Source organism: Lutjanus erythropterus, chromosome 5 (assembly GCF_056507025.1).
Source record: "Lutjanus erythropterus isolate fLutEry1 chromosome 5, fLutEry1.hap2, whole genome shotgun sequence".
Lineage (NCBI taxonomy): Eukaryota > Metazoa > Chordata > Actinopteri > Lutjaniformes > Lutjanidae > Lutjanus > Lutjanus erythropterus.
In genome coordinates this window covers 32,286,338-32,305,631 of record NC_139321.1, presented here as the reverse complement: position 1 = coordinate 32,305,631, position 19,294 = coordinate 32,286,338, and positions in this window count along the sequence as shown.

Sequence of the window (19,294 nt, the reverse complement as noted above, 5' to 3'; positions counted from 1 at the left end):
ACAATCGCCCTCACTTTTCTTTCTTGCTACATTGTTTACCTCATTACATTGTTGCTGTCATTGTTATTGGTATTGTCAATCACACTGTCAAGCCCTTTGTGTCCATATGTGGTCACCTTATCCCTGCACTTACTGTTACTACTGTATATCACCATGTCATGTCATTTTTGCTCTCACATTCTTCACATTTTATTCAGTCACATGTCACTCGTTTGGCTGCTTTGATCTTGTTTTCATGATATTTTATGTGCTTAAATGAATTCATTTATTTTCGTTCACCAGCTTGTTTACTCCCTCTGCTTCATTAGACTCGAGAGTAACTGTTGTTGTGGCAGCGCTGGCAGCCGTGCAATTTAACTAGTTCATAATGTGAATTTTAATGGAGAGATACTTCATGAGCCATTTGTTTATATTACCTCAACTCTGACAAAGCATAAACTTGGCCGTCGAGATTTCCCTAACTAATTAGACTAAATGTTCCCCCCGGCGGTACAGTTTTGGATTAGCACAGCCTCCGAGGAAAAACTATGACATATGCTTGGATGTATGTTATTTGTGTTTCTCTAATTGGGAGTAAATCTGGTCGAAATCTTTTAACGTGTATCCACCCTGCCTCTTGAACTCTGAGTGCTTACATCTGGGTGTAATCTGTTAGTTTTTCTTTGATGACGATAATCAGTGGAATGATGAAACCTGAGAGACCAGAACAAGACAGAGGAGGAGAGAACAGTTCAAAAAGGTATAACAGAAATAAACTGTGAGAGAAGAATGTTTTTTTTTAAATATGAAACAGGTCAAATTTAGCTTTTGAGCTCAGCTTTTAGGTAATTTAACCTGACTTTTACTCCTTATTTCTGTGTTTTTGCCATACAGGAATATGACAAAGCTGAAAACAGTCATGCTGGGAAAAATATAGTTAGATAGAGAGAATGAAAGACAGAAAGCTATGTAAGTCAAGAATGAAATATCTGGAAACAATGCTTTCTTTAATGGCAGTGATCAGTCACACGTAATGAAAACACAAAGAAACAAGTCAGTGAGGAAATGTAACATGAACTCCTGATTATAGAAGGTATTTGAATATACAGCATGTATGGAGGAGCTTTTTTAGGCCCCTGCAGCTGCTCATACATTTAATCATTTAATGTTTCACCTGTTTTATGTTGAATATATGCACATATAGTCATGCATTTACATGCTGCTCACACACAAACACAATCCTCTGACCTCTTTTCTCTGTATTCATTCTCTTGTACAGACATGTACTTTTAAACTTTGTCTTATTTCACAACATTAACAGGTGTGTATTTTTCTTAATGTTAGGGTTAATTTGACTAGTCTGCTCCTTCCATCTTCATTTTCCTTGCAGAATTTCTAAGTGAAGACCCACTGGAAGCGAGTCAATCCAGCAACACCCATCACTCCTTGCGTGTCGCTGTGGGCATGTCAACGCTCACAAGCTGGCTTGCTCGTTAGCATTGTGTAAATAACCATCTCCCGCTTTCGCCATCAATTTTCATGACTCTGTGACAAGCAGCACTTCATTTTGGTTTGCACATACCAGATGATGGATTCCAGAAACAACAATCACGATCTTCTCCTCCACAGATATTTATACTCACCTGCTAAAGGCTAAACTTCCTTTCTCACAGTTACATTACCCTTTCTCTTTCTTTTTCTACAATGGTATTTCAAGTTCTAACCTTTTTTGTGTGAAATTAAAAATTTGGACTTGTGATCCTCTCTCTTTTCACGTGACATTGGCTGGTCCTGTGATAGCCTTAAAAAGCGAGCCATTTGCGATCCATAGAAAAATGATTTGGGCAAGTTTTGCTTGACATTACGTTTTTGCATTTAATATAAATTTGGGGTTATTATTGAAGGTTACTGGTTTGTGTACTACTGTTTTGAGACCTCATGTTTGGCAGTATGGGGGTCACCATCTTGGTTTTTTGAACCAGAGCATGCACAGCACCGTTCACAGCGTGGAACCCTAACCCTAACCCACTTTTTTTTTTTTTAACAATGGTGACCTCCTGGTGGACGTAATAAAGGTCTTCCTCATATCATAACTAAACAGTAAACTAAAATATTTTTCTGAAAATATTTTAGTCAAGAAATATACAATATAGTAACAGAAAATTGATCCAGATTTGATCAGAAATGTCCAGTTTGACAGTTTGATCTGAGTTTTGCAAGCCCTGTGTGTTGCACTGGACGGACTCACTGAGAATGACACAAAGACCAGTGTCAGTCACAAAGTAGCCCCGCCCTAAAGCATATCATGCTTTATCATCTGTTTTACTCTAAATGGAACTATAATTTACAAAATGAGCATGCTGTATTGAAGAAAACTTGAAACTAGCAATGACTGAGACCATGAACTCATTAGGAAACGGTTTAATGAGATCATAAGTAGGGTCTTTTTTTTTCTTATAAGAGTCCATACAATCGTACTTCTTTGTGTAACCAGTGGAGTCGCCCCCTGCTGCCCATTAGAAAGAATGAAAGTTCAAGGCACTACTGCACTGGCTTCACTTTTCAGACCTGAAAGCTCCGTGCACTTCTTCTTCAGCTGTCTATGATTTTGAGGTTTTGGGTTTGGATTTGGAAATTAAAAATGTCTTTTTAATCCTTTTAGATCACATCCTCATTCAGATGAGAGGCCGACGTTGACTAAAGATGGACCTTAAATGAACAACTAAGTGTAATTTGCTTATTCGACTTATTTCTAAAAGATTCTAACCCAGCACTTAGCATGACCATGATTATGAACTGTAATGTAATGGCAGTGATGTTGGTAAACTGCATGCTCAATTTGCCCACCAGGGAGATGAGACGATAAAATTTTATGTCTTCAAAAGAGCCCTGCTTTTGTTTCTGGCTGACCAGATGGGTGTATTTTTAGTTATCTGGTCATCTCTTTTGTATCCCCCCACCATTTGTGGAAGACTTAGACTGTATGTGGCCTCTGTTAACCTCTAAACCAGACCTACCACAAACAAATTGAGCAATCATGAGCCGATTCCAAGCCGATAAGTAAAGTTACTGGAAGTTTAAATATAAACCTGATCCAGTGAGGCAGAATGACGCCGGGCAGCTGTAACTTTTCTAAATATGTTGGTTGTTGTGTCAAGACTCTGATCAGCCCTTTGATATACCAGTTTCTGAGATACGGATGTAAACTAACCTCTCTAGTATCAGAGAGTGTGATACTCTAAACGCATTGACTGGGTGGTCAGGGAACTCCCTGAAGGAGATATCAGATGATAAATGGGGCAGAAATCCTGTTTCGTGTCTGGTTATTCCATCTCATCACCTCCGTCTTGAAATTACAGAACATGATTAAATGGTCTCTCTCTCATATCTTTTACCTCTATGTGCACTTTGTTCTGCGTTCATCTCTCTTGATTTATGAGCCCCAAAAGTCTCTAATAATACTATTTTTCCACTTGTGAGCTTCAAAGTTTTTGCCACTTTTTTTTTTGTTGTTGTTGGCTCACCATCTCATTCTGTTATGTGTATCCCTGCCAATCAGATTGCAGACTTCAGCACGAGGTACCAGCATGAATGATTCCAGTCATGTTGGGCACAGTTTCGGGAAGTTTCTGGTCAAATGTACGGGTAAAACACAGCCTCATTTTATTGAATCGTTATTGAAAATATAATCCTCAATGCCCATGACAGGAGTTGGCAGAACATTGGTGGTGATGGTGGCTGAAAACCTCTCATCAGTGCTAGATTTTGACTCTGTCATTTTAAATATACTGTATAAAAAGATGGTTATAAGTGAAATATACTACTGAGGTAAAATACTGGACTGCTGGAGTCTCAGTAGAGTCATATGGTTTCACAAGTCTTGGATGAGGCCTTGTTTGGCTTAAAATAATATGTTCCTGGCCACTTTGGTTTGATGATATGACGGTGCACTAAAAACCTGCTTCTCTGGATGAGTTTACACATTATCTTTGGCTTAAAATGACTGTGTATAATGGAAGAAATCAGCTACATTATTAGGGAGGTTTTTAAAGGGGAAATATTATGCTTTTCCCTATTTTCTGACATATATATGCTATTATGTTACAGTGCTGGATGTTCATATTGAACGTGGCCAAAGTGTCAAATAATGAGATAAACATATGTTTTACCTAAACCCTGTGAGTAAAACACTCAGGGTTCAGACTGCTCTAAATGCAACATTTCCAATGGCTTTTTCTATTTGCAGTGATGGGCAGAAATTGGCACATTGTGGATGTTTTTGCACAGTCATCTGCTCCAGGCACAGCACAGCATGCACAAAACAGCCACCCACTCAGTCTGTCTTCATTCACCACTCTGCTCATTATGTTTGTGTATCAGAAAGATCGGTTAGAAAACAAAGGTTCATATATTTTGATTTTCCCTCTGATGTCGTGTGGCTGCTCAACTCTGTGATTTGCAGAGTTTCTGATGGACAGTTATCTTTACCTGTTGCTAAAGTAGCTAACAGCTACTGCTAGTTAGCTGTGCTTTCCTCCACTGTTAGACTCAGCAGCATGTAGGCTAACTGAGCTAACTAGCAGTTAGCAGCTAAAGTAGCAAACCACTAACAACAAGTAAAGCTTTGTCCATGCGGTAACTCTGTGAATCACAGAAAATTGAGGCAGAGCACCCAGAGGACATCAGAGGGAAAACCAAAAAAATATTTTCTGCAGAAAATATGATCCAGTTTCACCAAAATCAGTGAACAAAGTCAAAAAGTTGTGTGCCAGTAATCACTCCCCAGAAACACTCCACTGCCTCTCCCAGTTTCCAATCTAATCCTTGTCTCATTTGTGGTCTGATAAAAAGAAAATTTATTCAAGCCACTATTCACATTCAGCGCCCCACATCTCCACTTTCCATGTTTCGATAGTGCTCAGAAGCAATGGGTGCCGCATATCTTGCATACAGAGACCAATCTCTTTGCTTACTAGCCTACTAGTGTGACATTAGTTATGCAGGGAAAAGGAAAAATGACACTGCCATAGACAGGACAGCATAATGCAGACTCATAGGAACATATGACATATAACATATTTCACTTGTGTGCTATGCCTCAGCTCAAGTCAACTCTACTCTGCTCTTCTCATGCGTCTTTGGTTTTCCATTGTCAGCAGTTGTGGATAGTACCTGGAACATGGCACTGTTTTTGGTATCACCATGATTGAGGTCCCAGGCTAGCTGAGCAGGTGCTAAATGGTGGCAAGTAGTACTTGCTGAAGAATCAAATTTGACTTATGCAGCTCCACTTCTCTGGACCTTGTGGCACTTCACTCGAGGAACGATGCTAGGTAGAGTTTGGGAATAAATATCAGGATAAATCAATGAAACTGGCTGACTAAAAAGCTAGCTAACTACCCAACTAATCTACATAATTTTTTTGCTAGCTAGTTACATATGACTTTGTCTATGACTATGTCACTTTGACAAGTCACGCATATGAGCCTGGCACATAGCATATCTACAGGAAAAGGGAAAGAGAAAGCTGACTGAGGTTTTGCTAGGACCAAGCTAACTCAACTGTTATTGGAGCACAGAGCAAAATTGGGCGGGACTAAGGATATGTCAGTCTGACAGTGAAGCCAGAAAATAGACTATATTGATAAATAAATCATTGTACAGCATGTAAATGACAAAACACAGAACAGAGCAGGAAACCACAGAAAACATGATAACATCAGATGTGAAATGTGTTTGTGTGTATGCATTATAGGAATGATTATTCACAGTACATGAACAGAGAGGAGTACAGTGTGTCTGTGAGTGTGTGTGTGTGTGTGTGTGTACGTGGTGTGTTAGCAGGTGGTGTGTGTGTGTGTGTGTGTGTGTGTGTGTGTGTGGGCTTTCACTTTGACTTTTCATTATTTAAAATGGATCTAAAGCAGAAACATTCCCTTCCTATGTGGTCTGTATCACTCAACAAGCAGAGAATTAGACTCAACTTCATGTCTACACAGTGAGACGGTGTGTGTGTATGTGTGTGTGATGACGTGTGTTGGCTATAATATGTTTCTGCATCTGTGTTTTAATCTGCATTTGTATATATTAGATGTATGTGAACGTGTATGCCTGCATTGTGGAGGTCTTATCTTCAATTGTGCATATGTGAGAGTGAGAGCCTCCCTTCTTTACATTCAGAGATACAGTGTGTTGATAAAGCTTTGAAATTGAGCCAAAAATGTGAGGCAAAAAAAAAAAAAAAAAAAAAAATCTGCTGTTCTTTTTAAATAATTTCAGCTGCGATGGAAACATCATTAGTCATCCAGACATCAGTGCACATTATTCTTACTCTGGGGGAGGCGGGCAGAGGGGCCATCATTCTTCTAAACATTTTCCTGTACAAATGTTATGACAACCATGTCATTTTTCACATATTTTTAATACCGCAAACACTCTTAAATATTCCGTCTTGGGGAAGATAATCTGTTGGTTTGAGTTTTTGACAAAGCGCCAACAGTTACAACAGCTTTGACCTTCCTCGCTGTAGAGCTGACCTCCGTCCTGCCTGTTCACCTTTTCCTCTCGGTTTCTCACCTACTCTTCTCTTTCCTCCACCATTCTTCACTTCATCCCTGATTCAAACTGATGTTTCTTTGGGTAATCCTGTTGACACCTCCTGTGTGAAAATGTGTTTCTCGCCACCCTGTAAAAATAATAACAAAACTATTTCCTCTCTGTTTCAGGGTGAGGTTGTCACAAAGCCTTAAGTCATTACATATTGGAGTAACTTTGCCAATGAACAGTCCTTGGATAAAAGTTTGGTCTGTGGCCAACAAGTACTTTATTACTTATATGATTAAAGAGCTTCTCATTAAAAATTTACACGTTTCACCCAGCAAAGGATTTCCTCAAGAAATTTAAGAATGTTGGAAATATAAATTGTATTTTTTGCACATCAATGATTGATGTAGATTTGCTAGCTAGTTAGATATCTATCATTTTGAACTAATTAGCTAATTTCAGATGTGGCTATGTCACTTTTACAGGTCCCCAAGCAACATCTTTTATCTATCTTCAAAGTTTGGTTTTCTTTTCATCATAAACAGGTCTAGCATGTAGCAGAAAACAGAAAAAGAGACAGCTGACCAATGTTCCAAAAGTGTGAGACGTAAGAAGGATCAATTGGTTCTCCACTTCTTTTGTTATTTTTCTAACTGTTAACTATTTTTTTTTTTATCTCTCCTCTCTCTTTTTGCTCTTCTGTTCCAGCTTTTTCTTAATCTCTCTGCTGACTTCTCCCTTTCCTTCCTCCCTGAACTCCACCTCTCCCTCAATTTTTAACTCATCTATTCCCTCTCCCATCTAGTACCAACACTTTTCTTCTTGTAAGTTCATAAAACTGCAATCATTTGTTCTTTATTGGAGCCATCAGGCAGCTCAAATCAAGGGGGTGGAAGGAAAAAACGAAAACACATAGGGAGAAAGTCAGAGAAGGAAACTCAGAGACAAACAAGGAGCTGAAACAGATAATAATCAGCGGGCACGAAGATGAATCTGACATTGGAGAAACACAGAAAGATGGAGGGAGAAATGAGCACACAGATGTGAAGATGATTTCTCCTGGGATAGGGAAAGAAGATCCACTGCATTCACATCCAAAATCAGACACATTACAGAGATTTGCAGAGACGGGATGAAAGAAAAGATAGTAAAGATGTCTTATTCAGAGAGACTTCAGCTGATACAGAAAGAAAGATGCTTGAGTGAAAGACAGAAATACTGAAAGAGAAAAAAGAAGACCTGTCTTTGATCCTTCCCAGGCTGTGGCGACACTCCTGGTAATCTGAGGACTTGACTGAGAACACTTCATGTGATTGGTGTAATGTTAGCCTCTGCGACCTCCCCTAAGCACTTAACAAGGAAATGACCGCCACACTCTTGGTAATTTGTGCCAATTAGCTACCATGGCAACAACTGATGTAAGGATATCAGCTGTCCTTTAATCAGGGTACTGACATGGTCTCAGGTAATGCTGAGAAACGTGAGAATTTATGTACACATAATGACTCATAAAAACACATGTTCACCCACAGACAGTTTCTGTTACAGTAGACATTCCCATGGTGACCTCACTGAAACAAAACATACCAAAAAATAGGTTGTCAAAACCATATGCATGTAATTTATGAATGAAAGTAGGGTTTTCTAGTTTTCCAGGGTAACACAAATAACCTCAGAATTTAGAAGAAAATGATTTCTTACAACTTGGGTCTTATTTTTGGCCATTATTTCTTTCTATTATGACAACACTGTTCCCCCAGAAGTAACTGCTAAGATCTGGAAGCTATATAGGAAGCTATATATATATATATATATATATATATATATATATATATATATATATATATATATATATATATACATTACATTTATTTAAAGTCAAAATATCACTGAGAGCTGGCACTCATTACAATGGTTTACAACATGAATATTGTTCAATTATATACAAACACTAAAATAATTCAAGTAAAACAAATACAATCAGAGGTAGTGTGGTGACTTGAATTCACTTAGGGAAACCAGAATATTGATTTTTAGGGTGTTTTGTAAAGAGCTCCAGGTGGTCGGGGCACCAGGAGTACCTACAGTGTCTTGATATGTTGGGAGTGAGAACAGACTGTGTGGACATACACACGTGTGCTGGAAGCCACATATATAGCGAAGCTTCAGCAACTTTTGTCTTTTTCTGTCTTTTCACAGAACTTTAACCCCAGTTTCCAGGCTCCTTTGAGCAATCCATGCACCTGACCACCTCCATACTGTACATAGTTTTTCTCACTCTTTATAGTTCTAGACATCCAATCTAGATGCTCATGTCTCTGGTGTGGACAGGCTGTATATTTCAGAGGACAAGTGAAAACTTTTAACATGCTTGTGGGGTCAGAGGGAAAGTCAGGGGATCTCCAAAGTCATCAATATCCATCCTCTGGGCACCATGAATGCCTGGATGAAATTTCATGCCAATCCATCCTGTACAGGCCACTGATTTTTCAGTGTGGACCAAAGTTAGCCACCCTGTAAATCTCCTGAAAACACACCTGCTGCCAGTGGTAGAGGATGGGAAGGTGGAAGAGCTAAATTGCCTACAGCAGGCAGCGCTGCAGCATTGAAGGACGGGGTGATGTTTGACAGCCTAATAGGGACCATTATGATAATGAGGCACGAATAATTGAACCACATATGAAACATATGATAATGCACCTGCTTGAACTACCTTAATGCTTCATATATGATGGCTGAAATTATGACATTAGGTTGTATTTCCCTTATGAACTCTTAGAAATGTGTGTGAATATAATTTGTCATTAATGTATATTTCTTTAATGTTTTATAATATATTAATCATTTGAAAAAATGAACTTTCTCTGTATTTATATTGACAAACAGTCTGTATCAACTTCTCTTCCACTCTGTTTTGCATGATTTGCCTTTAAGCTGAATTTAGCTGTGAAACTGCTGGATTTCATCACACCCAGAGGGAAATAGCTGTAAGGCATAAAATTGGAAGTGTTTCACTGTGCACGAATCACACCACTACCATTATTCAAAATGACAGTTAAAACCTCTTGGAGCAGGTTTCTGCCGTTATCAAGGGTTGTTACTGGCTCCTGTCCCTCTTCTTACTTTTCAAAACACATTCACATGCCACAGGAAGCAACAGGGTTTACGGGAAACGTGGTCCTAATTTATGAGGGAAAAAAATGTTACAAGTAGCACCTTTAATATACTTTATGAGAACCAACTTAACACAATTGTTCTAACACAGTAAAGCCGACCCATGTGGTTCATAGCTGGACGAACGCCGGCTTGAATCCCTCTGCTCGCTTTGGAAATCTGTTTCAGGAAAGAATGAGTAATGCTCTCATTTCTTTCAGCAGTATGATATTGGGATGATTGCGGCAGGTAACCCCCAGCAGTAAAAGCAGAGGACTACGGTCAGTGATGGCAAAAGTATGCATGTTATTTAGTCAAGTAGGGGCACAGACACTTGTGGAGAAATGACTGGAATAGTATAACTGACAATTCAACTTCTTTATTCAAGTAAAAGTGAAAAGGTACAGGCTTTAAAATGTACTCAAAGTATAAAAGTTAAAAGTAGGACATTTACTGGCTGTTTCTTTGCAAAACTAACTGAATCCCATTTTTTCTGTGGTTGAGTTTACCTCTCTTTGTCATTATTTTCACCTCGTTATATCACGTCTTTTATGTTTTATTAAGTCTTTCACATCTTTTTTTGGGTCTTGTTTTGTGTTTTATGTGTTTTTCATCTTATGCTGTTTTTGTCTTTTTCATCATGACATCTTTTTCATCTTATGTCTTGTTAATTGTCATTACATCTTTTTTTTTGTCTTGTTACATATTTTACATCTTGTTATGTTGTTTTCATCTTGTTATGTCTTTCATGTTTTTTCTCTTGCTGTGTATTTTTAACATGGTTACGTCTTTCTTGTCTTGTATTTTGTTTTCTACATTTGTCTTGCGTGATATACACTGATAGATGCACCAAAGATCTTTTGTCTTTTGTCTCATTCATTCAGTCTGAAATTGGTCTTGATGTTCGGAAGGTAGAAATTAAGCAAAATGAAAATAATAATTCCCTTCAAATGCATTAAAACTAAAGTAATGAGCCTGTGTAGAAAGTGTGATGTTAATGTTGTAGAAAGTAAAAATAAAAAGTTGTCACTAAAATAAATACTCAAGTGAAGAACAGATACCAGAAAACTCTACTTAAGTACAGTAATTATTTATAATAATAAAGTATTTGTACTCAGTTGCTTCCTACCTCTGACTATATGGCTGTGGTTGTGTGGAGAAGAGGTTGCATGTTCAGCAAGCTTCCCCCGAATAAATAAAGGTTAAAAAGAAAGTCAACATGCCGATGTTTCCAGTCCAGCACTGACTCATCCCTGCTGGGGTTGGTCGTCCTTGTCAGCTTGTCTGGTGGCACGAGGCGAGAGCAGACGGATGACAATTCAGCATTTTTTGAGTGCTGTATACCTCCTCTCTTCCTCCTCGTCCTCTGCTCCTGAGCTCTCCACATGGTTTTAATTTTCTGCCCAGGCCGCAATGTCAGAAATCACTACATCTTTGGAAGTCTATCGCAAAAAGTAGTTTTGTTTTTCATCTATATTTAGTCTGCTTTTCAGTTTTTCGATCCACTACTGACAGATATTAAACAGATAGAAAAGGGGGAAAGAAACAGAGACCCCCTGAGGTGTTTCCAGTCTGTCTTTATCTCCACTGTGCTTCTGTCCATTGTGGCAGAGGGGAAGTGGTTTCTGCAGTGTGGGCCATGTTGGCTACAAACACCAGAGACAGACAGATAATTACACTGTCAGGCTGGGGAGATCCTGCCATTGTGCAATCCGTGTGCGCGCGTATGCAGACACATACATGCTAATGTGTTATTTGTTTTTAAGTGATAAAATTTGTCTCTGTTTTATTTGATCAGAAACCTTTTCACACTGAACCAGTCTGGGTCCAATAGCCTGTTTAAACCCTTTTAACCCGCTCCTCTTGACTCTGGCCTTTGTAGTGCTTCACACACATATTCTCGGGCTAAATCCCAAGTCTGGACTTCCCTGGGAGAGCTCCGACTCTGAACCGCACGCTTGCTAAACCGAGGCGAGCTGGGAGATGTCCCTCAGAAGAAAATGAACAACTCCAGGACGGCTCCCATGAGAATTTCTGGAGCTCTACATAAATTATGTGGCTTTTCAACACGTGACTGTCAGTGTTTCACCACACTGGGTGGCACTCTAACTTTCAGGAGACAGTTGTGAGGAACACTGCGAATGCTTCATTGCAAACCTTTGGAGAACATTTTGTTAACACAGAATCCAGTGGTTACATGTTTTTCTTGGTATCAAACTTGTGGAGCAACACTACCTAAATGTATAATTTGATAAAATACATATAATTTGGTCTTAAGCTGACATATAAATATTTTGTATCATACTGTACATGCATTTATTTATTTGAATCCTGAGACTACTGGTTAAAAAAGATATTAAAATGCTGTTTTTCTTTGACAGCTGCATTGAAGTGCCTTTATAGCTCCAGGCTGATTCAGTGAGACTGTTCAACAGCCAACAGAGAACTATGCAATAAGCTGCAAAAATGAAGCTGAACACACAGGCTATTAAAGCGATAGTTCACACAAAAATGAAAATTCACTCAATATCTATTCACCCCTGTGCTGATGTGAGGATGGGTGAAGATCTCCAGTTCACAAAACACTCCTGGAGCTTCAGCGGAAAATAGCGTTGCAGCCAGTGACTTCCTGTCAGGCTGTGCAAAGTAGGATCAGACTGAGCTCTGCAGGGGAAGACAACTCTTCACTGAAGACGAGCAAAAGTTAGAGAATTCTGATCCCATAAATTGTTTTTTACACTAAAGGAGCTTAAATGTGCTGTTCATCCTGCCCCTGGAAACAGCTTATTTTTATGGTTTATTTTTATGAATCATGCCAGTTATGTTTAATGTTGTAAACATTATAAACTCTTTCAAATGTGTCCAAAGCATTTACAACTAAATTGCAGCTTTTTAATACACTCAAATATCTGATTTATCTGTAAATCTTTGCACCACCGACCTAATTAGGTTGTTTAGTTAGTTAAGTTAATAAGTCAATTTAAAAATAAAGAATATTAAAGAAAGATAAGTTATGGGCCTCTTAATATTTATTCATTATATCTGATTAATAACGTTATTATTAAATTAAATTATTAAAGTCAGTTATGTGTTGTTATAAAATATAAGTATTTAAACCCCTATATGCATTTTTGGCTACAGCCACAAGGGGGTTCAGTGACCCATCTGAACTAATGCAAACTGAGCCTGTGCCTATTATCAGGGAAGAAAGTTGGTTTAAGTCAGGGATACTAATAATCGTTTACAGTGCCTTGCTCCGTAATAATAAATACAGAGGGTAAACTAATTGTGTGACTGACTATTTTTGTAAAACATTCGTTCTGGTTTAATTCTGTGGTACAGTAACCTGGATAAGCACTTTGGCACTCTTGCGGGTGCACAAATGACAGGCAATGAAAGAAGTAGACGCACAGACATAAGCATAGATATATAACTGCATTGGTCTTTGGATTGTACATCAGTGTCGCCGCTGGTAATACTTCTCGTACCTGCCTTACAGTACAGACCCTGTGTAACCCCAAATCAGATGGGTTGTTCCAGTGCCAAGTGGGCTGCTTGGGGTGGGGTCCTTCCAACCATAAACATTTTATACGTAGACAATAACTGCATCAGTTTGTTGCTGTATTATGTCAAAATTGACACCATATTGAACAGGACAAGACAGACTTGTGATCATCATCATCATCATCATCACCGTCATCTCCAGTGCCCTTGAGATCTGAGACACACGTTGCTTACACTGGTTTCTGTTTCTCATCACCACACCAAGTTCATTCACAGCCATTCCAGTGTCCCTAGTCAGACGATCTGAGTGTGGTGGACTCCTTACTGCAACAGCTGAGATGGGAGGACTTCCACCATAAATCTAAGCTTTTGTGGGGTGGTTCCTCCACAAGAGGCTCTGGACACGCATGAGAAGTCTTGTGTGTGTTCTGCTAAGACGATCCAGGAACTCTTTATTCATTGTCCATGTTTCAGTGCTGTAAAGAAGAATACTTTCCACATGGGCTTTGAAAAATTTGATCTTCATAGCTCTTGAGATGTTTGCCTGCCATACTGGTTGCACTCCAACCCTGTCCTTTCCCTGTCATGAAGTCTTTTCTGCTACTGACTACATATGATCTTAGGTATTTGAAGTCGCTGATATTTTTTAATCAGTACCGTTCATGGAGCGGACAGATGGATGATCCGCTTTTCGTTCAGAATCAGACATTCTGTCTTCTTGGCGTTTAGCAGGAGGCCCACATGCCTGTTCTTGTCAGAAATTCCTTGGTGGGACCATCAATGCTCTGGACAAAACAATAGGTTTCTCATACATCACTGCTATTGCTTTCACAAATCTCCTTTCTGGAATCATTCTTGTCAGCATCAGCGCTGATTCTTCCATCTGGATTTAAACCAGCCCGTCATTTGTTACAGTTGTAGCCACAGACAACTTGGATGACCTGGTGGTGGCAGGGGTTTTAACCCTGGTGTGACTACATTGTGTCTTCATCATTTTGTGGTTTACAATGGTGTACTGAAACGTGATGCGAGGGGCTAACGGGTATTTCACCTTGACCAAGGGTGACCCAGAACTATGTATTGCATGGAGCTACTTGAGGCTTAGATGAGACCACATACACAAACCTGTGAAGAAATATATGTAAATGGGGGATCGAAGACAATGTAATGATTAAAAATGAACTAAGGATCGATATGTTGCAAAAAATGCCTCTGGGTGCTTGCTGTCATGGCTAAACTGTTTAGTATTTTGGACTTGATAATATTTTGGATGATTCTGCACTAAATAGAGCCAGGAAAAAATGCATTGCATAAGGTAAGACTATTTTGGTATTATTTTAGGCTTATAAAGTCTTCCTGTGTCTAATGTATGTGACACCATAGCTTGCATAGCTAGCTCAGCTGCGTTTGTTTTTATTCATATTAGAGATGATTTATGGTTTGATTTATTGTGCTGTTGACTTTTAGTGTCCCTGTACTGTAAAATCCTATTGTGATGCAGGTGAATATATGTCTTAGCTAATTTTTATGATTACTGTGTTTAGAAGTACCTAAAATGACAGAAACCATGTTAGAGAAAAAAATATTTGCTGTTTACTTTGATGTTTGAGTTTGGCCGATGTCCTGTCTACTGGAATGGAGCATGTGGGATTTATGACCTGTACTGCAGCCAGCCACCAGGGGGTGATCAAGATGTTCTGGCTCCACTTTTGGGGAGCTCTCATGTTGACCACTCTATTAATGTTAATGGATGCCACGAGCCTGTATGGCTCACTTCTGGAGACACGCTACTAATTGGCATCTGTATCTGGTTTACTGTCTGGTTTTGCAGTTTGGGAGTTTGGTCTCTATGGTAATCCTCACAATACTCCATGACTCATTTAGCATATTAGTCAAGATATGAAAATGCACAATCAGTGCACCATGGAGCCTGTCTCACCCTTTGTCCGGCACTCCTTCACACTGTGAATTAAGAGTTTTTTTTTTACCAGTCCAGAGCTGGTGATTGTTGGAACAGTGGAAAGACAAACAAACATGTTTCAGTGAGTTTCATTTTGTTTCTATTGAATTTGAATGAAGCTGATGATGGTGATGATGTTAAACAGTTTTGTACAGGGCTTCTGTTTGTTGTTGGGAACAATAAAGCAGCTGTTTCTGGTGAAAAAACCTAAAAGTTCAAACAGCACCCATGATATTAGGGCTAGTTAAAAATATTAGAGTACAGGTCCAAGGTTAATGCATGGACATGGTTAACTAAGAATGTAACAGAATAAACCCAGACAATGTCTGAGAGTCACAACCTATAAATAGGTGAGTATTTCATTTTATTATTCTCTGTGCTCTCCTGGTTTCTTACATTCTTCCTTCAGACCTAAAGTATGTCGCAGGCATCACTTTGGGGCTTTGGTGTGGGTCCCTGAATAACAGAGCAGAGTTATTATTGTTATCCTGGCTAACGGGGTCAGTGACTTGTCTTGCTCAGGTTGTGGAATGAAAAATGTTGAAAGACCTGATCTAAGCCATCATTTGTGTATCTAACGCTCAGAAATGCAATTTTTCTGCCAAGCAGCACTCAGTCACAAAGATTTAACCAGCCAGCCCCAAACAATGGTCTCCTGTCAGCCTGATCAAACACTGGTAGGAAAACACAGAGTGGGTGCTTTCAGAACTCACAGCCAGGCTCAGGCCTAGAACAGTTAGTGGGCACACACACACACACACACACACACACACACACACACACACACACACACACACACACACACACAAATGTATAGACATCCCCATATCAGGTATGTGTCAAACATGCATGCATGCTTTCAATTCAAGACACAGCAGCCATGCACACTCACATGCATGGATGCACACATGTACTCCAGTGGTTGTGGTTGCTGTCTCCCCTCTAATCCTTGTTTCACTGGTGTACAAACAGCTTCACAGTTCTGCTCGACCCCTGATCGAGGTGCTCTGAATTGTTTGGGGAGCTTTAGTCCAGCCCAGAGTCATAGTTCACAGGAAGGTCAGTCTCACAGGACAAACAAGAAGCTGCTAATTCCACCACTGACCACATGTTTTTGACTAAAATAAAACATTAAATGGTATAGATCCAAAATGAGCTAATTTTTTACACTTTTTTAATGCATTATTATGGTTATAGGCCATTGTGGTGTAAATTCTACTCTTGAGTCTGTTTCTTGTTAATACTGCATATATTAGTCCAGAAAAAATCAAAAATTCCCCATTAAATCTTATACACTGGACCATTAATGTTACAACACAGGTAGTCCTTGATAAATGATTTGTTTAAGAGCAGTGGGGTTTAATTATCACCAAGCTTTTTAGCTGTACCAACAGGTTACCTGATATCCTTAGTTATCAACAGCAAGAAAGAATGCAGGTCTTACCTGAATGACAGTGAGCTTAAGTTCATTTTTTCTGTTGGCCCACAACGTCACTCACTTGACTGGGTGGGCTGAGCCAGGCCTGGCAATCCTCTTCTTGAAAACTGAGCTCAGGATTATTTTCTGATCATTTAGGTGAACAAATAGACACAGACAGAAACTAAACCAAAATACTTCAGGTATAAGGGTTCTTTGTCCATCACGATCTCAACAAAAAGTTGCTCTTGTTGCCGTTGTCTAGAGCACATCACTCTTACGCTTCCGTAACTCTGCTCATAGCTCCTGGCGTGTGCCCTCAAACCAATTCATATTACATAAGACCCGCCTTCTCGAGGCTTGGCAATCAATCAGAAATGACAAATGATAACCTGCCCTGACATATAACAGCTTTCAACAGCTTCCATAGCAACACAATCTTATCCTGAATCTTCCTCAGTGACAAGGTGATAGACAGATATATACAGCTGTATATTCCAGAAGAGCCTGCGCTGTGCATTCAGTATGAATGACATGTTATGAAGTGCTGCACTGCAGAAGGCCACAATCCTCAAATTGGGTGTCAGTTACCCAAACTGCATTGCTTCACACTGAGCAATAGATACACCACAAAAATAGTATGGTGAACTAATCTAATAAAGGACAACTGAAGCAGGACTGAAAATACTTTGTTGGCACATTAAGCTAACTATGGTCTGTACACAGAAAAATACAAGCTAAACTGAGTGGGCCTTGTTACAAAAAGTATTGTGTTACACAAAACATTGCAAAGTAAATGCTCTTACACATGTGTGGTCTGTAGGATAAATAATAGGCCAACATGATGGAGTATTTATATTTCATACAATATCTGTCAGGTTAGCATAGTTTAGCAAATTGAAGGGATTTGCTAGTCAGCTGCCTCCTCACAGCAGCTGACATCTCTCTCTCTCACCACTTCATCTCGTTGGTTGTTCAGCAGAGAGCGAGCTTCGAAACTTTGATGTTGAGTGACACAGTGATCCCTGTTTCCCAGTGTCTGCCAACAATCCGAGCAACAAACTGTGACTGTCTGATTTATTGTTGCATAAACTCTCACACTGAAAAAGGTTATGCAATGACTTACTACAGTGGTGATTTTGCAAAATATCCACCACTGTGGTTTATACAAGGGAATGGCTCAAGTGTGAAAAATGAAATATGATTTAAAATGTTGTAATCCATCACATTAGGCGATGGTGTTCTTCTGTGCAGCCACAGCTATTTCAGCTTTTTAATGATCCGATTTCTCTGGCTGAGAGGCTAGCTTGGCGTGGCTAAAGTAAAAATATGTGTTATGTGTGCAGTTGTTTCATTTTAAAGGGGTAGTTTGGATTATTTGAAGTTACATTTTTAGCCATGCAAAAAAGGCCTTATTAAACAAACCAAGATCAGTGTAAGTGATAATATTGTGTGCTATATTTAGAATATTTTCATTACATTACTTTGCCGATATCCTTTTCTGATGGGAAACTGGCCAGAAAAGGCAGATTTTTTTTAGGTGTGCCTTTTTTAAGTGGCTAAAATATGTTTTGTTGCTGACCTTGTCCACAGCAGTTCATCTCATAGCTTCCATACTGGTACTCCTCTCTGCTTCTCCTAATTATTACGTCTTGTATCTACAGTAGGCAATAAACTAAGTTACCTAAATACCTTATGTACATACCCTATATCAAATAATCTGAACTATCCCTTCAAAGCAACACTATATAACTTTTGAAAGAAGAAATAACACTTAAAAAGTTCAATAAATAGACAATAAAACACACCCTGGCTTAGCTACAGACTTTCCTCACCTGCTATGACCAGTAACTTATGGTGGCTAATTGTAGCTAATGTTAGCAAATGTCAGACGGATAATTCTGTGTAAATGGCTTTGGCAAAAGTTAAAGGCAGCTTGGCATACAGAATGACATGAAACACTCAGTTTGGCTTCACTTCAGGTTACTCATCAGTCCTCTGTCAGATGAAGCATCCCGTTGTGCATCATCATCTGTGTTTTTGTGTTAACTCGTGTGCCATGCATGGCTTTGCCGTGGCTTATCTCGTGTATTTATCCAGCGCTGATCCACTGGTGCTCTGCCTGGAAGCTGTAGCCTAGTCAGGAATTCAGAGTTGTGACAAGGTTTACGTTGGCCGAACCGCCTGAAACTGGAGCTGAGCGCCGCAATGCAGTCAAATAAATCATCTAAAGAGAGAGATGGCCCAGAGAAAGACAAACAAATAGTTTTTTTTTTTTTTTTTTTTACAAAACAGTGTTTCCAGCAATGGGTTTTTTGGCAAGAGACACTGAGAGACAGAGTGAAAGAGAGAGGGGCAGACAGGGAGAAAGAGATAGGGGTCCACTAACTCTAAATGCATGTCAGGTACTCTTTAAGTGAATTTATAGTAAAGACTTTAGTTGAAGATTGCGTTCCTCTGCGTCATTATGTGGTCAGCGGTTTCATTCATACCCTCAAGCTGTATAGCACCAGTTAGACAGCCGGTCTTCTAGAGTGTTTAGACAATGGTTGATTTTCTAGGAATCATCAACTGAATGGGGTCCAGGGAAAGAGACGAAGACAAACTTATAGACCGACAAACAGAGTAAGGACGACAGAGATAGAGGAGAGGGAAGATAGAGGATGGGAGAGAGATGTCGATGTGGCTCCACAAAAATCTGACTTTTTCGTCCAACAGACAGTTGCAAAATTTAAAAA